The sequence below is a fragment of the Mesocricetus auratus genome, unplaced genomic scaffold (genome assembly GCF_017639785.1).
Source record: "Mesocricetus auratus isolate SY011 unplaced genomic scaffold, BCM_Maur_2.0 Super-Scaffold_6730, whole genome shotgun sequence".
Taxonomy (NCBI): Eukaryota; Metazoa; Chordata; class Mammalia; order Rodentia; family Cricetidae; genus Mesocricetus; species Mesocricetus auratus.
In genome coordinates, this window is record NW_024429184.1 from 77633916 (window position 1) to 77656117 (window position 22202).

At 40.3% G+C, this 22202-nt stretch overlaps 1 long non-coding RNA gene across 1 annotated transcript; it reads right to left on the bottom strand.

Annotated features, from left to right (window-relative positions):
* Window positions 1-218: 218 nt before the first annotated feature.
* LOC121138977 lies at window positions 219-21475 on the bottom strand. The gene is made up of 4 exons (XR_005875848.1): window positions 21375-21475; window positions 7628-7724; window positions 1512-1638; window positions 219-477 (listed from the first exon to the last, which is right to left on the bottom strand). It is a non-coding gene; the product is annotated as an uncharacterized LOC121138977 (long non-coding RNA).
* Between the last annotated feature and the right edge of the window lie 727 nt (window positions 21476-22202).

The following is a 22202-nucleotide window of genomic DNA, read 5'->3' on the forward strand; positions in this document are numbered from 1 at the left end:
TCAATCAAGTAAGGCTAAATTATTAGATTCCGAGATGACAATATAATGATGCAGGGAGATTTTAGCTAAATGAAGCTATCCAGGCACGTAGCACCATTCATCTCGAGTCACAACCCCGCTCTTCTCTCTTCTTTTTTCTGCTGTTGTTCTCTATTCAGAATAAACGTATGTAGGGGGCAGGCAGGAAGCTGTGTGGTAGAAAAGCAAGGAAATGGAGCAAGAGTGGAAACATGTTTATTTGCAGCATATTCATTCAACTATATGCTTGTATATACTTCTTGTACACGCCAAGAACATGGCTCGGCTCCAGGGGAAACAGCAGTTAAGGAAATCCAACTCTCGTCCTCTGGCCACCTTGGAAGAAAGACGGAATATGCACGCTGTTCTGTGCTGGGATGTCTTCACGGAGTTGTATCAGAAAACGAAGACTCACTTTGATATGGGGTTCTTTGGGGCTCTTCAAAGTACCCTCGGACTCTGCTAGGGAGGTGCGACATTTGTAAGCCAGGCTCAAAGTGAAAGCACATGCTAGATATGGGGGCACATGCCTGTAATCCCACACACAGGTAGCTAAGGCAGAGGACCCTGTGTTTGAGGCCAGCATGGGATTCGAAGTGAGGCCCCGTAATAAAACAAACAAAACAAAAATCTGTGTGAACAGAAGGGTGAATCACCTCTCCCAGGGGCACATTCTCTGTTCTTTACTCCTTTTTAATACTTTCTGCTTTTTTTTGTACAAGTCTCATTTTGTTGATATTTTCTAAAAATCAATTTTACAATTTTAATACATTGTTCTTTTCTTCGTGTATCACTGTGTATATTCATTGTACATGGCACTATGTGAGATAAGGATAATTACGTATTGTATAGTAATACATTCCCCCCATAGCCCTCTAGCCTGTTCCCCTTTCTCACTGCTCCCCCTCGTGTTATTCCACTTTGTGCCTCTAGATGATTTCAGTTCTCCTTTCATCCACATATACATGTATGGTTTTACGCACCTAAGGGAAACCTAAGAACTGGAACTCTATATGAGGAAAGATAGCATTCATCTTTCTGAGACCCGCACTGTATAAAACCATGCTCATTATTCTTGACCACAAACTATTGGACAAATTCATTTTGTGGTGTGATTCTAGAAGCTGCTTAAAATAATACATCCCATCTTTTCTCTTTTTTATTTGTCATATACAGGAGGACATAAAAGGACATGTCACTTGTGATTCTTATAGAGTGTGCATTCTTCTTGTTCTGAATACTCAGTGCTCACCCCAGATTCTATATTTGGTTACTCAAATCTGTATAATAAAGTTGCTCAAAGCATAATGGATTAAAGTAATGATGATAATTTAATATGTCCTATGGTGTCTATGGATTGTAAATTCAAGAGCATCTTGACTAAGCTGTTCTGGCTTAGTATCTCTTGTGGGATCATGATTAGACTTTGGTTAGTGCTACTATAACCTGGAGATTTGCCTGAAATCAGTAGATACACTCCCAAGGAGACTCACCTATGAGGCTGATAAGAAGGAGGTGGGGTTGGCTGTTGACAAGAATTGACTACTCAGCAGTGAGTCTTCCAACATGACTATTGAGTGTTCTCACAGCACAAAGGCTGGCTTCTTCCAGTATAAGTCACTGATGGTAGGAAACAGGAAGCCTTTATGAAGGAGCCTTTAAAATTGCTCACCGTCACTTAACATAGTCTGATGATTCATTATTTCAGTAAGAGAAGGAACTACACAAGATAGGAACCCTGGGGCCCATGGGGAAGGTTTTTTTCAGAGTGTGGATGTCATGGAACTGCCATATCTTTCACCTCACATGTGCTGTTTCTGCTCAAAACACTAGAAATGTTTTATGTATATGGTAGTACACAGAATTCCTTTTGTAGCATCAAAAATGATGACTAATAATAAGCATTGGTGATCAAATCATTTTAAATTGCATAAAATGGCAAACTGTTCTTTAACATAAATTTTAAGTGTACATTTCTATGCCAATCTTCTGATGTGAGATCAGTGTCATTTTTTAAATATTGGTCTTTTAAACCATCATTTCCCTCAGCCATTTCCAGAAGGCATAATTTACATTATCTACTTTTGGATTTTTCTACAGTAATCAAGAACCTAAAAATGTTCTTTCTGAACTCTCTAGATATGGAATGCATCAAGACTTTTATAGTTTTTAGATAAGCTTTTGGAGCTGTCACACATATTCAATTCAACATCAGTTCTTTTTTATCAGCTTTCATTTACTGACTCTTTCCAGAGTAATCAACTTAATTTTATAGAAACAGTAACCTTCTTTGCATTTGTATCTTACAGTTTTGCATAATATTTAAATATACTACATAAATTATAACTATAACCAGCATAAAAATGTTTAGGAACAAACAACAATTGACTCTTTAAAAGCACAAGTTTGCTTCCCAGAGGGTAGTGCTGGTCCCAAATGTTCTTCATAATACCTTGAACATGGATGGCCATCAATTGTTTTTAAGAAAATGTGATAAATCAAGGTGAGGATCAATATTATTATCTCCTCTAAAATGTGTGTTAAAATAAAAAAATAAAAGCCTCAAATATCGGCACTAGCCATGCAACTGATCTGATAATCACAGACTATGAATGAAGCCACAATGTACTCACCAAAAAGAAAGGAAGGAAGGAAGGAAGGAAGGAAGGAAGGGAAGATGGAAGGAAGGAAGGAGAGAAGGAAGAGAAGGAAGGAGAGAGAGGGAGGGAGTAGAAGAAGCTTGACAATCCTTCAATAACTGATGAGAAAGTATAAGGGTTAGCTATGTGTGGTCCCATAATGTGAATCGCCTTCTAATCCAGTGTTCAAATACAGTGCCCAGGGACTTAGCAGGTCAACATCACTCTCATAGACAGGTAAGTATACTAGAAAAATGCATTCTGACTAGTATAAAATGGCTAGTAGGACACGAAAGTGAGGGTGACTACAGAGACAAAAAGATTTGTAAACTGGTAAAGAAAGCTTGGAAAAGAAAGGCTGAAAATGTGACCCATCAGGAAAAGCAGATTAGATAGCTGAGCAGTTTGAGTTCATACTTGGAACAGGGTGCCATGGCAGGTTTCTAAACAGAGAAGGACCATGAGTGATAGGTGATGAGGACAATCAACTTGTCCACAGAATGCTGGATAGACTCAAGTGGGTGGGAGCTGGAGACAGGACAAGTGTACAACAGTTGTTTTATTGGTTTAAGATAAGTTATCCAAGATGTGGAAAGGTCCTGACAAAGGTAGACTCAGTAAGTATCAAGATTTCACACATAAAACAATGCTAGATTTAGGAGCTCTCTCCTTCCCCCACATAAAAAGGGGAAGGTGAGAGAAAGAAAGGAAAGATCGTGAACGCAGAGTATGAGGTGAAAACTGTAGGTTCCTTGTTCTCTTTCAGGGTCCTATTTCTTTCTTTCCTTTCTGTATCTCCGTCTAGATAAGAGGCCATTAGACCTGAGAGAACCGTGTGCTTCTTTTAAGACCAATGTTTATTTTGCCATCACTCTCAGACTCATCCTGGCTCCCTGTTCTCCCATTTCTGCTTTTTCTTTCCTCCCTTTTCTACCTTTTATACCCATCCCATTTTCTTCATTAAGGATGGAAAATCCTCCACAAGGACTCACACTGACGTGCCACATGTTGTTTAATTATCTTTATTACTTTCCCTTTGGAAAAAAATTGTAATTGATGAGGATTCCATTTATCTTTACTCTCTCTGCTCTGTTTGATGAAAAGATGACAATTTCAAATAGTTCATCATTTACTTTCTACTGGGGCTTAACGTGGATTCCAGTGGCATCCTTCTAGGGACCCAGACATCCCACAATCCCATAATGTTTTATGAGCAGTTTTACAGTCCAGACAACGGATTATCATGTCCTTCCTAAAGGTGGTTATGTGGGTTGTCAGGAAACAGAAGCTGAAAGATAGGATAACCTGTGACAGCTTAACAGCTGGTTTATGCCGCTGTCCTACTGATAGCCCTTTGCTCAGGGGTGTCTGTGTGGAGTGCCTCTGAGGTGGGGCAGGGTGCACATTAATGTTTTAAACACTCTCATATTTAATGACAGGAGAGAAACATTCTAGTTGGAAGAGTCCTTCATGAATGTCTAAGTTCCTGCATGCCATTAGTAAAGGGACTGGCGCTCAGAAATGGGATGAACGCAATTGGGATGCACATACAAAAACCATCTCAGTGCTGGAAACCAATCAAAAAGTGTTTTTAAGAAGTGTATTTTGTTCTACACATCACAAACATGACATCCAGCATATCAAATGTCCTAAACAGAAACAAAAATCCACACGTGAGGAAATGAAGTGGCAGAAGTCCCAATGTTGGTGTTCAAGTGCTCTGTCTTTTTACCGATGTTTCCGGGCCATATAATCTCACCAGAGATTTATTGAGTCAGTATAGCATTTGCCCCCAGTCCCTATTCATCTCTGGTTTGGTTTTCTACAGGAGAAAAATAACTGAAGCGGAAAAGAATAACTTTTTCCCCAGTGTGTCTAAGACACGCTAATCATTCCTGAGGACAGCCTACTAAGAAATCACTGAAATGGCTACAAAGAAGGAAGACAAACATTACACATAACAAACATTTCACATAACAATTATGAATCCTATCTGAAGCCAAGGAAGGTGGGATTTCTTATAATAAATGGGATTGAAAAGTACAATGTTTATAAAGTGTATTTATTAAAAATAAAAAAAGACCTCTGAACTTGAATAGGGAATCTGATTATTATTTTACTACCAGATTGACCTTGATGGGCCTCTATATTCTGATATCAAAGGGAGTTGGTTTTGTAAACACAAAGACCATATTCAGCTCTAGCATCCTGGGGTTGTATGGAGACTTTGCATACAAGGGACTGTGAACAGCGACTGCAGGAAACATAGGAGAAAACACAATGTTTGGGAGAAGCTAATGAGAAACATATGGTGGGAATGATTACAAGCAGGAAGAAAGGGGGTGGGGTAAGGATCAGGGATCGCCTATGAAGCCTTCTATTCTCCAGAGATTAACTTTCCAAACTCACATCTGAGTACAGGCACAAAACATCGGACACCCATATCTTACATTTTCATTGCTCTTCAGAGAGGAGCAATTTATAATCATCTCTGTTGACTTTCAAATGCTCCCCTGAAATAAACAGATTCCACTGTTGTGTTTACAAATGAGGTAACTGAGGTTCTGGGAAGGTAAGAGCTTTCCTGAGATTTATTGCTTCTGAGCTGAGTTGGACAAGACCAAAAGTTTACTAGGTCCTAGTCAAGAGTCTGTTTCAACCCAGTTCACTATAGCAACCACTTGTATTTCTACAGAGCCTTTAATTTTTTAAACATGTTCAAAAACCACCACCTAATTTTATTTTGTAGGATCCCTGTCAATTGAAAATAGTAGGAACTAGTTCTCCTGTTTTAGGGTTGAGAACTGAGGCCCAGAGGCGTTAAGCAATTTCCCCTGGGTTTCCTATTAAACCAGCAACTCTGAGTACTCATGATACCCAAGCATATCCCACAGCCAAGGGCAAAAATCAAATCTTATCTCAAAGTGTCTTAACATATATCCAATTCATTTTAATAACTGGATACAAGATAATATACCTCAAGAGCAGAGGCTAGTGACCCTGATGCTGTCAAACATCTGTCTTGAGAGAAACTATGACGGTTGGATTGAGATTCTATTCCCCTAAAGACATATGACACAGACTGGGCTGGTTTAACCCACAGAAACAGTTGACCTAAACAAGGGGGAGCTCTTTGACTCCAGATTGATGGCTGTGTGGAAAGCATGGGACTGACCCAGACCCCGTGAATGTGGGTGTCAGTGAGGAGGCCTAGGTAATCTATGGGGCCTTGGATAGAATTTAACCCTGGTGTACTAATAGACTTTGAGTGCCCATGCCACAATATGGGAGGCTCTCTCAGCTGGGACTCTTGGGGGAGGGTTAGGCCCGACCCTGGATGAAATGACAGTTACTGGAGATCCACCATGGAGGGCCTCACCCTCCCTGTGGATCGGAGTGGAGATTGGGTAGAGGACTGGGGAACCTGGTGGGGATGATGGAGGAGGAGGGGAGGGAGAGGGAGCTGGGATTGACATGTGAAACAAGATTGTTTCTAACCTAAATAAAAAAAATAATTAAAAAAACAAAGACAACAACAAAAAGCAAAACAAACAAACAAAGAGACATATGACACACATGAACTAAAAATACTGCAAGTATCTTGGACCATGTCAACTCCTGGAGTTTGGTTCCTCTGCCAAAACTTGGTGTCCTGCAGGTGAAAACAATGGACAATGAAAGGACAAGATGTCCTTCGTGTGAGTGAATTACTTTTGTCTAAATGCCCTGGCCTGTGTTTTATTTACTTTTTAAAAAATTATTTTTCCAAATTATAATATAATTACATCATTTCCCTTCCCTTGCCTCCCTCCAAGTCACCCACACACCACCCCTACTTCTCTCTTTCAACTTCATGACCTCTTTTTTTATTAATTGATTTTATTTTTACACCATTAGTTATCCAAGACATTAAAGAAATACTGAGCTTCCTCTCACTCTCTGGTAAATCCATACAGTGAACAACATCCTTAATCTTAGTAGATGGGATCTTGAGGATGGCACTGAGGATTTCAGCTCATAAATGCAAAGTGATTTAGGAACAACAGGTTAACTGAACACAAAAATTGTCTCTGTAGGTTTATTCTGTTGAGTTTTTGCTGTTATAAGAGAACAAGAATACATTTATGTCACCATCTTATTCTATCCACACTCCTCTTCTATAAACTTCATGAAGTTCTTTAACATTAGCCAGATCCATTATGAACAATGACATAGTTCAGATTTCATAATGTGCAACTCAAATAACCATCAGGATCCCCTCTCCAGCCACCTTTCTCTAGTAGTTTGGGGATAACTAATGCAATAACTTCAGTTAAGAATATGGAATTGCACTACAGACATTTAACACTAGCCTATGGAGTACTGAATTGCTTTCTACAAATTTCAAAATGAAGATTTGAGACAAAGCAAAGAAAGAAATGAAGGAAGGAAGGGAAAGAAATGAAGGGAGGAAGTGAAGGAGGGAAGGAAGGAAGGAGAGAGGGAGGGAAGGAGGAAGCTTATCTGCTACCACCTCTATGCTCTTTTGGCCTCTGGAAGTAGAAGCAAATTGGCCTGAGTCGCCCACCTTCTTCTGTGTGGTTTTGTGATTAGTGTGCAGGAAAATGAGTAAAGTCACCTCTTCTGCTATTCCTCCTCTACCTTTCTTCTTGCCCTTGACAGAACCTCCCCAGAAATTCCCCTTTTACCCCAGTAAAATGGCAGCCAAACTCCAACTCATGCTTACACACACACACACACACAGAGAGAGAGAGAGAGAGAGAGAGAGAGAGAGAGAGAGAGAGAGAGAGAGAGAGAAGAGAGAGATACCCTTGGTCCTTCCAAGATAATCTCACGCCCTTTTCTGGGCCATCATAGTCAGTCTTTCTCTCCGTCACTGACACCACACATCAATATTCTTGGTCCCAAGACATTAGCTAAATTTCCAGGTGTAGTCATGACTCCATGAAGACAGAAGACTCTTCTCTCACCTGTGTTCCTCACTATGTTTTCCATTTACTGGTAATATAGTACAAGTTTGTTGGCTTCAAATTTGACTTCCATGTGGAGCACATTCTTCTTTTAGCTCTGAAAAAAAAGAGCAGATCAGAATGAGATAAATATATAAAATACACATTATATATTATATTCAATAAAATAAGAGCCCTTGAACAAAGCTTGGCATTTTCTAAGGAGGCAGGACACTGTGCCAGGTCCTGGTTCTGCCCCAAGGAACTGACATTGATTTTCATGTGTGTATGTGAGAAAGTACCTTCTTTGCAAATCTAGGACCACCTGTCACAGCAGCAAGAAATCTAGTCATCTGTTATACTTTCCTCAGGAATGACCACAATGTAAATGTCTCTGTTTACATCTTAAGATGCCAAAAATATTCCTCTTTTTCTTCAACACAGAGCATTGGTCAAGTTGAGACAGTGGGTCATTTTTAGAAGCTAATAGTGGCCAAGTCGATGCAGCATACTTGCTGAATAGAAGTAGGAAAAGGTGGACACACCCTCCTTCACTGGATGAATGTGAAAGTGACTGTTGTATTTGTCTCAGCCAAGCCCTGATCTGACATTCACTTAATCTCTTCTTCCTGAGCAAACTGTCCACTTCTCCTGTTAGTGGTTTCAGGGAGGAAAAGGCCTGGGAACCCCAAGGCCTGGTTCTCATCTTGGCTCTGTGCCCATCCCACCGCACCCCTGTGCCTTTCATGGCCCATGCCACTTGCACACCTGCCTGTCACTTCCAGACAGTGGGTACAGCTGTCAGTGTTTTCCTTTAAGACCACCCTGAAGCTGCCAACACTCATGCTTTCCAGTTAAAACTATTAGCAACCAAGAGACTAATGTCCATGGTACATGATGTGTAGGCAGAAAGGTGCCATAGTCCTACCTGGGAGGTCTGTGTACCTAGTCCAGTCTCACCCTGTCTACTGATTCATATGTAGCTATAATTGACAATTATGTCTCTGTGTTCTTTTAACCCTGTGTGCTGGAAAGAGTGACTCTAAGACACCTGACCTAGTTTCTTCCAGGCCTCTTGTGACAATTGTGCCAGATTAGAAATACAACCATACTTTAGAGGCAAATGATGTAGAGAAACAGCTTGCCATTAGAACCTCATTGAGCATCTTGCTAAAAGAACAGAACAGACCTGACACGTGGCACTTGGTTCCACCTTGACCACCATCTCTGTGATTTCAAGTAATCCATAAGGTTTACCATATCCTCCCCTATTAAATGGGCATGAAAATAGCCTCCCTACCTTTCCCACTGGATGCTGTGTAGATATGAGATAGCATGTGTGGAGAAAACACTAACAAGTGTATAACAAAAAAGCTGCTTTAGCAAGCATATCTGGATTGAAAGCCATTGGTTCCATGTAATACATTCACCCTCCTAACAGGAAATCCCAAAAGGAGAGATTATATGTAAATTACCTAGCCTTTGCATCTGCATTACTCTGGAAGTTGTGTTGCTCAAAACTTGGACTGCTGGTCTGGGAATTGAGGGTGGAAGCTACATATGTATAGGGAAAAAACTTCACAGCACAGTGAGTCCCTGGGGATGGCATATATTTTAGCAGTATTATATTCAACTCAAATAAAACATCTTTCAAGGGCATAATGTCACTCTTCCACTTGTTGGGTAGATGGGGTTCATGTTTAAGAATCTATAAAATGGCTACCACTGGTCATAACTTTAAAATAAAAACCCTGAAAGATGTACACATGGGAAGTGTGGAGGAGAGATGATACTGAGGGGAACATTAAGCAATAGCAACACTAACATCCAGTGCTGCAGAGACTCCAGCAAGGGGAGATCCTAAGAGCTGGATCTTATCAAAGCCTGTGAGCACACCCTCCTCAGGCTGGTCCCAAAAAACACATAGCCGAAACTGTAGAACCATGCCGTGATGCCATGGAGGTCTGGATGGGGAGGTGAGCAGAAGAGACAGTTTTAATGACAAAAATGGACCAAATCCTGAAGGTGTACTTAGAAAAGACCGCTTCCAGTCCCAGGGCTGAGAAGGGAAAATGGACATAGAATCCTACGTCTAACCAAGAAGGTATCTGCAATTGATACCTGCTGGCAAAGGGAAAAACAGTTTCTCCAATGGAGTTTCCATGGGTACATTAACCACTTCAAGGCAGACCCCATGCCTAGGAGCAGTTGAACAACACAAAAGAAACTCAGTGGTAGTTTTATAGACCTTTTGTCTAATTTTACTTTGTTTGAGCTTTTTTTTTTTTAGTCTTACTTGTCTTTGACTTACTTGTTTTGATTTCTGTTTTGTGGGTTTTATGTATGTGTGGAGGGTGTTCTTTGGTTTTGGTTTTGGTTTTAAAGAGAGAGAACATGAAGTTGGGTGAGTAGGAGGATATGGGAAGAACTGGTAGAGGGAAAAGCATGATCAAAATATATGGTATACAATTTTTTTTCAGTTTAAAAAAAGGAGAAAAGACCCCTTCCCATTTGCCAACCTAAGTCAAAGAGGAGAAAAACTAAATAATATTTAGTAAGTGAGGACAGCTTAAAAGCCAACTTCTCCAGATTTAGTCACTATGGATGAGTAAAGAGTAGCCTTTAAGAAACATTCAAGCTTTTTCTCTATATCTCTGGAAAGAATTGAGAACCTGTACTCTTGTGGGAATAAAACTATGTATATTTCCTATAATTCCTGAAGCCATCCCTCCCAAAGCCTATGTAATCCTGTAAGAGGACTGGCAAGCAGACTGTGTGTTAGTAACAGGATAGGAGAGGACAAAAGAGCCAAAGGCAGCATCCACATTTGTCAAATCCATTAATAAAGTGATAAGATGGAAGGAAAGGAAGCCAAGGGTATTGATGGTAAGCTTGGTGTTTGTTGTTTGAAAGATATATTCATGGTATAACACAGCACTAAAGGAAAACTATTAAGTAGCATATGTCATGTGCCCTAATTTTTATAGAAAGGAAAACTTACTCCATGAACAAATTCTGTTGCATTTTCAAAAGCTAAGGCAAACAAACCGTAGAGTGTGAAAATCCCACATTCCTGGTAAAGACCTGAGTATGACTGTGACTGGTGGAGGCAAAGCAGAAAGTCAATCCATGCAAGATGATTGGAGATGTGGGCACTCTCTGAAAGGAAGTAGGCTTTCCAAGTAGGCTTGAATCATCCCCCACTATGGTTACAGACTTTCACAGGGAAAACCAAAGGGAGGAAGGAAGTCTATCCATCTATCACTTAATCTCTTCTGGTCAAGGCTCTATGGTCAAGGCTCACAGCTGACAGCCGCTGAGGTTCTCATTGAGAGGCAGAGAGGATGCTCAGTTTCAACAACCTCAGGGTAGAACCAGCTGGCATTTTTTAAGATGACTATTATATTTGTTTATTTACTTCTTGTATGTGTGTCTGTGTGCCACAGCACACATGTGGCAGTCAGAGGAGAACATGCAAGAGTCAATTCTCAGCTTGCAGCATACAGATTTCAGCAATCCAACTCAAGTCACAAGGTTTGGCAGCATTACCTGTGGCACCCTCTCCTTGTCCCATAATCATATTTTTGTATTCACATCAGTGACACGAGTATACTCTTTAGCAATACTCAAAAGGGAAAGGAAGACAGTAGTGCTTAGATGGGATTCTCTAAGCCAAGCTAACGCTGGGGGACCTAGAGATCACACTCTGCCTCCTCTGGATCTCTGACTTGGGTCTCAGTGATGAGAGACAGTGCCATTGTGTCTGAATCCAGGAAGGGACAGTGGTGTAGTGTTACTGAATGTATTCTGTCCCAACCTGGTCCCACAGCCGTTATCCCCAAATAAACATATAGACACTATATTAGTTATTAAACTATTGGACGACAACTAGGGCTTCTTATTGGCTATCTCTGCCTTAATTATTAACCCATTTCTATCAATCTATGCATTGCTGTGGCTTACCCGGTAATGCCCAGGCATGTTGTTACTCCTTCGGCAGCATGGAGACTCTGTGGCAGGTTCCCTCTGCCTACCTTTACCAGAATTCTCCTTGTCTCCTAGTCACACCTGTCTTCCTGCTTCATTGGTCAAACAGTGTTTTTATTCATTAACCAATAAGAAAAACATATATATATAGAAGAACAACTCCCATCAATAGAGAAACATAATAAAACTTTGACTAAAGTTCACTAGGTCACTGACTAATGAGTCAGCAGCACTGACTTAATGAGAAGCAAGTTGCTTTAGTTCATTTACTTTTTCAAGCTTTAGAGAACCTCGATGATGTGGCTCAGTTCCCTGCCAATGATACAGCTTGCTTGCCACTCATATTTTACATTCATGTTCTCAGAGCACTTGCATGTTAAGCAACCTGTGTTTGGGATGAATCTTTCTCTGTAATTCTGTGTCTCTCCACATATTTAATCACTAAAATATAGTTGCAGCTTTGGAATATCCCAGAACCTGTCTTGTAAGCATTGCTCAAATATCATTTTTGAGGAGGAGGCAGGTTGAATTTGAAAGTAAATAACCTTTCTCAAATGACTTGGATGGCTAGTAACAGAGCCAGAACAAAAGACAAGTTTCTACATTACCAATCCAGTCTCCTTTCTATAGATCCATTATAGTAATTACATATGTTGGATGCATGTTATAAGAGTTTCAGGAAAATCACAAGGCTTGGTCTCTGTGCAGATGGTTATAATTCAAGTAGAATATGCAATACACACAGGAGAAAATGGGAGGACTATCGTACCTACTCAAGTAGGACTCATTAATGACTTCAGAGCATGGAAAGATGCTTATGGATTACAATGTCTGTACTGCCCACCTCTGTGAATGAAGAGTATAATAACAGGAGGGGGAAGACCCAGAAAGTGCTGGGAGGCACTGCTGGTTGGAGGTTTCAGTCTACCATGGCTTGGCAGCTCTCTCTGACCTTGGCAATATTCCCCCCTCCCATTGATGGAAAGTGCCCTGTTCCCTACTGATCTCATTTGGAGACTGTCTCAAGATCCAGATGCCTGACTTATCTCTAGAGAGACCCTGGACACAGTTCCCTACAGAAGCTTTCTCCCTGCTGCTCATATGATAATTAGATATTGTGCTAAGAGCATTATGATAGGACCATGCTTCACAGATAATAACTAAGACACGTGCTAGGAGCTTTATGATAGGAGCGTGCTATTTAATGCAAATTAGATGATTCTTCAGCTACTGTTCCCAATCCTATATATCCCCCTATACTCTGGAATAAAACTGAGCTGATTCACTGAAGTCATCTCCCAGAAAGCTGTCTCCATCATGCTCACAGGCCATACAAAGTTCTCTGTCATCACTTCTCCCCTTTGTCCTCATGGACTTGTGGCCAATAGGCTACAAGGAAAAAAGAGAGTCCCTACAAGAAAGCAGGTGAGAAACGGTAGAATCCAGACCCAGGGGCCTTAAAGAGGTTGGGGCCTCCCAGGGGTGGAAGAAAAGAACCAGACCTTATCTAATGTGACTCTGTGTCTAATGAAACTTCCCTGGTGCGAAGGACTCTTCAGAAAGAGAAGGAATGATCAAAGAAGGAATCCAGAACCCAGACATGAATAACAAGTATTTCATTTGGAAGTAATCATAGAACATTCTCTTTTATTGGTAATTGGACAACGTTTTGTGCTTATTGGTGGCACATGTCTTTAATCCTAGCTCTCGGGAGGCAGAGGCAGGTTGTTCTCTGTGAGATTGAGGCCAGCCTGCTCTACAGAGCGAGTTCCAGGACAGCCTCCACAAAAGTACAGAGAAACCCAATCTCGAAAAACCAAAAATAAAAAATAAAAATAAATGAATCCTCACTTCTTAATAACTTCCCCAAACACAGATAACTGACTAAATCTGTCTGTGCCTTAGTTTTTTTTTACACTGGAGTGAAATAGTAGTCCTTACCTTACTGGATTATTCAGAGAAATAAATGAAGTAAAAACATCTCACACAGTGTCTAGCATATAGTTTGCACCCAAATAATGTTAGCCTTCTTTCTCTTTGATAATCACCTGGCAAAAGTAGAATTTTGGGAAAAATCTGAAATAGGAGTAACAAGTTTGGAGATTAAATATCATTTTAGCCTGAAAAGATAACATGGTTAGAAACTGTCCTATTGTAATTATTGACAGCAACAAAGTTCTTCAAATTGCACAAATGCAATTTGGGTGCTCTTTGCTGTAGGCAAAGAATGTTAAATAGTATGCAAGACAAGGTGGATGGTTTAGAACTGATGGTCTTTTGCTATTGCCCATCACTCAGTGTTGAGAAGTCGGTTCTGTGAGCACCCAAGGTAATCATCATCAGAGAATCTATCTAATAAAATGAAGAAAGACAATGGAAAGAACCATGTTGAAGAATGGTCTGGCTAGAACCCTTAGCCCATTGGAGGATTCTTGCCTTCCAATAGAGTCATTTTCTTTACATGGCCTATCAATAGATAACAGTACAATGCCAACTACTGTGCACACATAACCCTGCTTTACATAGTCAAATAAGGAAGGGAAAACTAAGCACAAAGCTTTACTGCCAGCATCATCCACTCAGTCAGGCAATGCCTCTTCTGAATATTTGTTCTTCCTTGCTATTTGTTTTTATTCTAAGCAGCCATTAACCTCCTACTATTCTCCATCTTTTATAATAAAAATAGCCATGTTAGGAAGGATAACAACACTCTCAGCATGGTACACTCCCCCTCCCCACACAGTGTTCTGCATTGCAATGAAGGAATAGAAATGACAAGACACTCCTGTGCAAAATCATAAGGCCACTGGGGGTGGTAGGAGACAGGTAACTGTTTGAACGGAGCTATGGGTATAGCTTTTGAGAAACTGTCATTATGAAACAACGTTCTACGTCTGTAGCTAGAAGGGAGAGGGTGATTAATTAACAAGTTGTATGAAATATTTAGTCCCTGATCAGACTCCTGCCTACAGAACACAAATCACTGCAACCCAGAGAGTTCACAGGGACACAATCTCACCCAGAGGGTCAGGCATCATGCATACCTCAGACAGACCAGCCATTGTGGCCAGAAGAGTCATCTCCCTAGTGAATTCTGACACCATTTCTCTGCCACACCCTGCCTTTCCACTCCATCATTTTATCTTGGACTTGGCTTTGGGGGTTGGGTAAAGTTGCTGTGAATCTTTTTTTCTGTTTTCTTTGCTGACTTAGATGGCTGCCATTACAGGGTCCCATGGATTCTCAGAACAGAAGGAGACATCTAGTGACACAAAGACACAGTTTCCACCAAATGTCTGCTGAGTGGACCCTGGGTCATCAAATCCGTCTTTCTAGTGGGAGGGGGTTGCAAAAGGGATTATTAGGTTAGAACATTGGAATCAATGTACATCTGAACCCCTGCTCAGAAGGATAGGTTTGCTGAGAGATCCAAGCTCCCTTGCCAGCAGCAGAATTGCTAACTAATCCTTCTGCTCTCACAGCTGCTCTAACCCTTCTTCATCTGCCCTTACTCTGGGGCAAACTCTATCAACTTGTCCCTATTACCTCCTCAAAACAAACCATTGGCTGCCCTGAATCATGTTCTTCTTAAGACATATTACATAAACCAAGTGGTGGCTCCCATATATTTCAACAGACAGTAGCCAACAGGAACCTTAACTCAGTTCCCACTTGTTCAACCTTCCTCTGCTGCTTTGAAGTTTGTATGAAACAATGCCTATGAAAAGTCTAATTGGGTGAATGTGAGATGAAAGATAAAATAGATGATTTTGTGTATCAATACACTTGTGTTACCAATACTGTTGATCATATAGAACTGCTTGCTTTTCCTTGGATATAATCTCAGTTTTCTATTATATTCATGTTTTATCTCCACATTTTCTTTTCTTCTTAGACTTTTTCTATGAGGAATATAAAATCCTTAGTCCTTTTAACAACTGTCTTAAATATGTTCAGCTTTCTTAATTCTCTAGATAAGTTGCACTTTCTCTCTGACTTTGGGCCTCAGGGCTGCTTACCCTACTTGCATATTGCTTTGTACCCCATTCCTCCACCTTCCATCTGCTACAGGATTCAGAAGACTCTGTAAGATTGGGAATATACATGTCTCAGACTCTCCTATGAAATCAATGCATGCTTGTTGTGTCACACTACCTTAAAATCTCCTTGCCTGTATTTGGAGCCTCCAAGGAGGTTTAATGAGATTCAAATCAAGATGCTAAGGATGTGGGTAGGTCACAGGGCATTTAAATCCTGGCAATGATGAGATCAAAGGTATATGACTCATGGAAGTTTCCCACAAAATGGCATGAAGGGGTGGCCTCTCAGATTCATGTGCTCATTCATCCATACAATTAATTTCATTTCCTACTTACTGTAATACACAATTATTTTAGAATGACTATGACAATCTTCAGGGGACATCAAGGGTGACCATAGCTTAAAGAGGAAAGGCAAAGGTGATAATTCTTCCTGTAAAGCGGGGAAGGTGAATGGCAGGGATGGGACCAGGGTCACTGTAGCTGACTTCTTGGCCTTAAGTTTGTCCTATGATCATAAACCTTATTCATGGATTCTACATCTTCCCTAAACTTGAGGTAGTCTTTTTCTAACACAACCTCCTCCTCAACTCTTTGAGATCTTCTTGTGATGGGGTACCACTCCCTCAACCACAATTCCTCCATACCTGAATCACTGTGGACACCATAATCTGAACATTCCTTCTTGGCTTTGTTAGCCATTTCTTATGACTCACTTTCTGAAACATGACCCTCAAGAGCTTACACAGAACCTTTCCTTCATGTACTAGACCCCACATGGAGAGTCCTTGATAAGTATTTATTCCAAGACTGAAAAGCTGAGAGTCTATCTCTTGTGGTGGTAGAGATGACTCCCCACACTTTACAGATAACTTTCAGTCTGTCAACTTGATGTTAACAGAAGAAAACAAAAACAAAAACAGTGTTAACATGCCAAACAAAGTTTTAAGACTGATTTTAGATTTCATGAACTCTGAAAAGGCTGAGCAGTTTAACTTAACCGCCAATTTGCATACATTTGTTATTGCCAATATTTTGTCCAATTATAAACTATTTTAATCCATTAAACTATTTTGCACATGTGGATAGGACCAGTAGAAATCTGGGATTTCTTGGACAGAACCAAATGCAACAGATATCCAAGAGGCAGAGAGGTCCTTGGAAACAGGTTTACCAACCAGCACCGGGAGGCAATCTATTTTATTAGGAGATTGAAAAATAGTTTTTAAAAAACCAGCATGTGACGATTTCAATCAGAAGTAGATGGGCACTTTTTAAGCTGCAATTGGTTTCTAAAGAATGGGCAAGATAAGAATTGATAGAGGTGAATAGCTATCAAAACGTGAGATGAAAAAAAAGAAGCAAATTGCCACCTACTTGAAGTGAATAGCTCTTGTAATGTAATGGGTTTTAAACTTTAGAATCATTTGGTGCTATGACACATACATAACAGTGGAAGTCTGGATTGAGAGTGTTTTATTGGCTTTTTTTCCAATAGAAGATTGCCTGTTTGGTGTTTGAATAATAATCTCCATATAAAAATATGGTAATGTAATTATGCTAACTAGTATTTTCTATAATTCAAGACTCTGTTTATAATAATATATCATATTTTGCAGTCAGGCAGGAATCCATTTGTCCCCTCCACCTGAGCCGAAGAAAGCAAACGAAGCTGTAATCGACAGTTCTCTATAATCTGGTTCTCTCTAGAGTTAGAATTTTCTAGAAGGTGACACAATAAGTCTTACCCAAAATGTCTTCATGCTGTCAAGTGCAGATGAAGCTGAACCCTCACAAGTTTCACAATCTTGCCAATGAATTTGCTTTGACAAAACTCACAGGTGAAAATATGCTAGAGTGAGGACATTAGATAAACCCAATGGCAAAGAAAATAGGCAAGAGTGTTAGAATGCTTTGGAGAAAACAGCTAGATAAGTTATAGTAATTTATACCCAGAGAACTGTTGAGTTTATATGTGAAAATGAGTACATGTCTGCTATATGATATAGTATATGCCAAAAATGTAGATTAAGTTATAGGTGGATCTACAGTTGATTGACTTCTCTTTTAGAGTAGAATTTTACTAAAACACTTTTGGCAAGCTTATTCTATCCTACTTTCATGCTAAGAACTAAACAATGGCAGTGCTCCGGACATCTTCTGGCTCACGAATATGCCTTGGACTGAGACACAAAGCCCAACCTGATTGATAGAGTAACAACAATCCATTAGTTAGTGACCAGTGGCTTCTTCCAGGGCTCTCTATCAACCCTCTTCTGGATTATAACTGTGACTACTAAAATGAAGATACAGCAGCCACATTTGAAGTAAAGTAGTAAACATATTGGGGGTTCTGTTGGAATTCAAATTGGTATCTGTGGTCGAATTTAACCATAAAATCATGAGGTTAAAACCAATTGTGTTTTTGTTCTCAAATTTTAAAAAACTCACAAAATAAATATACTTAGTCTTATTAGACATAGATACGGGCTTAATATAAATTCTCTCACCAGGTTTATTAAACATTTACAGTCAGAATGCCCGACAAGCAAGATGTGACTTACATAGCCTTCAGAACTCTACAGAGGGGCTTTCAAAAACCTGAAGAACCAAAAATAGCAATCCTCTGCTCAGAGGGACAAAGACTATTATCCCTCACCGAACATAACACCTTGGAGTTCTGTGTTTAATATTTTTAAAAATTGATAAATTGGAATAAAATACCCCAAACAGTGAATGTCTAAAAAAGGCAAAGCTGTTCATGTTGACAAAAGCAGTCTGTTTTCAAACACATTTTGGGCATTAGGCAAATGAGAAAGGGGGCTTATTTTGGGCAAGTCTAGAACAGCTTAATTCCAGCAACACTGTGGTCTATAGGCCATCTTCTTAATCTCTGACATCACCCACCTCCACCACCAAGCCCTGAGAATCTATTAGAGAGGACAGAATGCCAATATCCCTTCTTCATAGGCCAAACCCTACCCTGAAACACACTCTCTTACACCCCATCATGCTTTTCACTCTCCCCTCCATTTTTCCTTCCCATAGGAGCCTATAAAATAATTATCTGACCCAGAGAATTGTGGTGAGGTTTACACTTGCAGCCCCTAGTTACCTTTCTATTTTTGTTCTATTGCAGTGACAGGTGATTTGAGGCAATGATAAATCCATGCATTTAAAGTCTTGATTGCCTGAATAAATAGATTGGATAGCTTCAGTAATTGGGTAATTAAAGTAAAATGGAGGTGCCAGTGGGGCCGGAAACTGAAGATACGTGGTTGGCTATTTCATCTTGGAAAAACTCAAACCAGATCTACAGTAGGAGCAAAAGAGTAAAAGGGACATACTCAAAGGAGATGGTATCAAGGTATGAGGGACATGATTTCATAGAAGATACACTTCTATTTCTTTGTCTCCAAAAGCTCAGAATTTCAGGGTGGGCTAGGCAGAAAACCAGATAGGAAACCTCTTCTAAATAGGTGGTTTTTCCTGAATCTATATGTCTGTACACACACACACACACACACACACACACACACACACACACACACACACACAGAGAGAGAGAGAGAGAGAGAGAGAGACTTCTCCCCACTCCCCTTTTTTGTCATTTTTATTGCTTGTTAATCACAATCTCTGAGGACTATAGTGAGATTCCTGAGTCTTTAAAAAGCCCGTATAGGGTTTCTACAATCCTGCTGTTATTTCTAGACCTTAAGGGAACAACAAAGAATAGGGCTAGGGTTCAGGAGCATCCAAGTCATTGGAACATAAAACCCTGCCTCATAGGTACCCATTTAACCAGAAGTCCTGGGCCACACACTAAAGCTGAGCACTCTCTTCCTCCTGCCCCTCTCAGATAAGATCTTTCCAAGTACCAGGTGTGCCAGCCATGATTGGAACCCTGGGGACAGGCTTCTCATCACATTCAAGCCTCTTACCTTCAGCATGTCCTCCTCAACCCCATATCACACCATCTCATGTGACTCCTCCGTCTTTGAACCCCTATACCAAATTCACTGGACGTCTTTAAGTGTCTACCACATGCAAGAGACCTGGCCAGCAACCCTCAATGTGAATTGCAGCATAGAAACTTGCTCTCAACACATGGAGTTCTCACTGTACCAAACACTTTGTTAAGCACTTCGTCAACATCATAGATCTCAAAGTCGCCCATTATTTTCCATTTTATTGATGAGTAAATTAAGTCTTAAAGAGGATGGCTGACTTGGTGGTAAATAATGTCCCCCAGGAGATGAATTAACACTCACACAAAGATCAAAACATACGCTTGTTATATATGTGATGCCCTTCCGCCTTCTGAGTGCTAGGAAATTTGACTTATAAATATCATTACCCCTATGACTTTTCTCTGTTGTCATATATCCAAAAAAGCATTAATGGGACATTTATTGTGCTAGGCATTGAAACTGCAGCAGTGAAGAGAAGGACTGTAACCTCAAGAACCCTGATATAAAATAAAGACTTCTTTTAAGTGAAAAGTATAGTGAGCTCTTTGTGTACAGAAGGTGCCCAACAAATATTTGTTGAATTTGATTAAATAAAATTTAATGAGTCAACCCTGCAAAAATCATCCCTCTGAACGTAGGCACCAAGCAAACCCCTCTCAGAAATTACAGCCACATTCCAGCCTGAAAAACACACAAAATAAAACTGTGTGTGTGTGGTGTGTGTGCATGCGTGTGTGTGTGTGTGTGTGTGTGTGTGTGTGTGTGTGTGTGTGTGTGTGTGTGTTCAGAGCAAGAATAAGTGGATGAAATGTTTCTGTAAGACTCTGGTTGTTTAGTACAGTTAGCCAGAGAAACTGTTTAAAATTAATCCCTTCTGATTGAAAGGCAAAATAATACCACCAATGCACAAAAAGCCGATAGTGAATTCTGAGACAAGAAACCAGAAGTAAAAGTATGAGTGATGTAGCAGGCCATGAGTGGGAAGACCCACGCTGATACCAATCAGAAGGCAATCCAGTATAAACAACGGTGCCTGGCTAAGGATTCATTAAAAAACTACGGGGAGCTCCACACATGTATTTCACTGTCTCCCATTCTGGGCATTGGACACTTTCTGTACAATATCATCTTTGGCTTTCCCAGTGACCCCATGCAATCACAGTGACAGCTGAAGCTCTGCCTTTGGAAGGGGAGATTGATCTGGTACTCAGAATGGACAGGGTATCTGGCTTGCTTATCAGATTGTAGTATGCCATCAACTTGAATAGGATAAAGTGTTTGTTTCCCTACAGTGTATTCAGTAAAGAAACAATACTAATTCTGTCTATATTTTCTGGAATGTTCATTTTTTCCTCTTTGAAAAGGAAAATTCAATGAACAACTGTCAATCAAGATCCACTGTGTGCACATTACTGTGGTGGATGGATGGAGGGATGCACACAACCAACCTGGCCCTTACTTCTGTGCTGTTTAGAGCCCAGTGGAGAGAAGGCTCCAAAGCAGTAATTATACATTATTGATAAATAATTACAAACTTGTCTCTGCTATTCTGTGCTAAGGAAAAACACATTTAGGAAATGTGCCTAAACTTGATGCAGAAAAGGGGAATGGTTCATGTCAGCATTTCACTAGTAAATGTTGGAAATGAGAAAAGTCTTAGGAATCACAGTGTTAAATGGAGAGTATTTCTACCTCTGCCCTGCCCTCATCAATCACCAGGGATTCCAAGCTCAGTTCTCATGAAAAAGATCATACTTACAAGAGACCCACCTGCTTTTAGGAAACCAGGTTCAATGCCCAGACTGGATTAATTGAATGTTTCCCTTTCCGTGAATTGTTCTGGCATTATTTAACCCCGGTAATAATATTGTGGTTCACTGGAAATTAAAAAGTAACCTTTGTAAGTTGATAAAATCATAAATCCAATGAAAATACTTGCCTGCTCTTCCAGTAGAGCCTGAATGCCGCCAGCCTCCCAAAAGAACTTAGCCTCAGGTGATTTGCATTCGAGCACCGTTCTAAAGAAATTACATTTTGAAGCTCTTTCTCTTCTCCATGCCTACTGGTATCCAGAAACTTTGCCAAATGACTTTAGACAGCACAAAATGTTCCCTACCACTGCACTCACCACCCATTTCCAGCCATAGTGAAGACCTTTGGAGGGTACCCATTCTAAAACCACACAGCAAGGAAGCTGGTAGCCTGGCTTTTCTTTTGTGCCTCATCGGCAGAACTGGCCCAGTTGTTGCAAATCAGTTTGTTCTAAGCACCAGGCCACCACGGGCTCACATCGCCATTTAAGTAGTATTGAGTCCAGTAAGTCTAACCTATAAGCAGTATATCCAGCAGAGGACAGGTCTAAAGAGTAAAGCCTTCTATAGCCAGCATAATTCTAAGAATGAGACACAATTAACTGAAGGCCCAGAACAGTCTCTTACTATGTATGTGACATTTGACAAACCAGGCTCTCAGGACCCCAACTTTATCATCTGTAAATTGGGTAATTAAAATCACACCAAAGAAAGAAGGCTTGGGACACCAAGGACCCAGAGTCATTGGTGCCATAAAGGAAAACAGTTGATCCTATTGCCACTTATG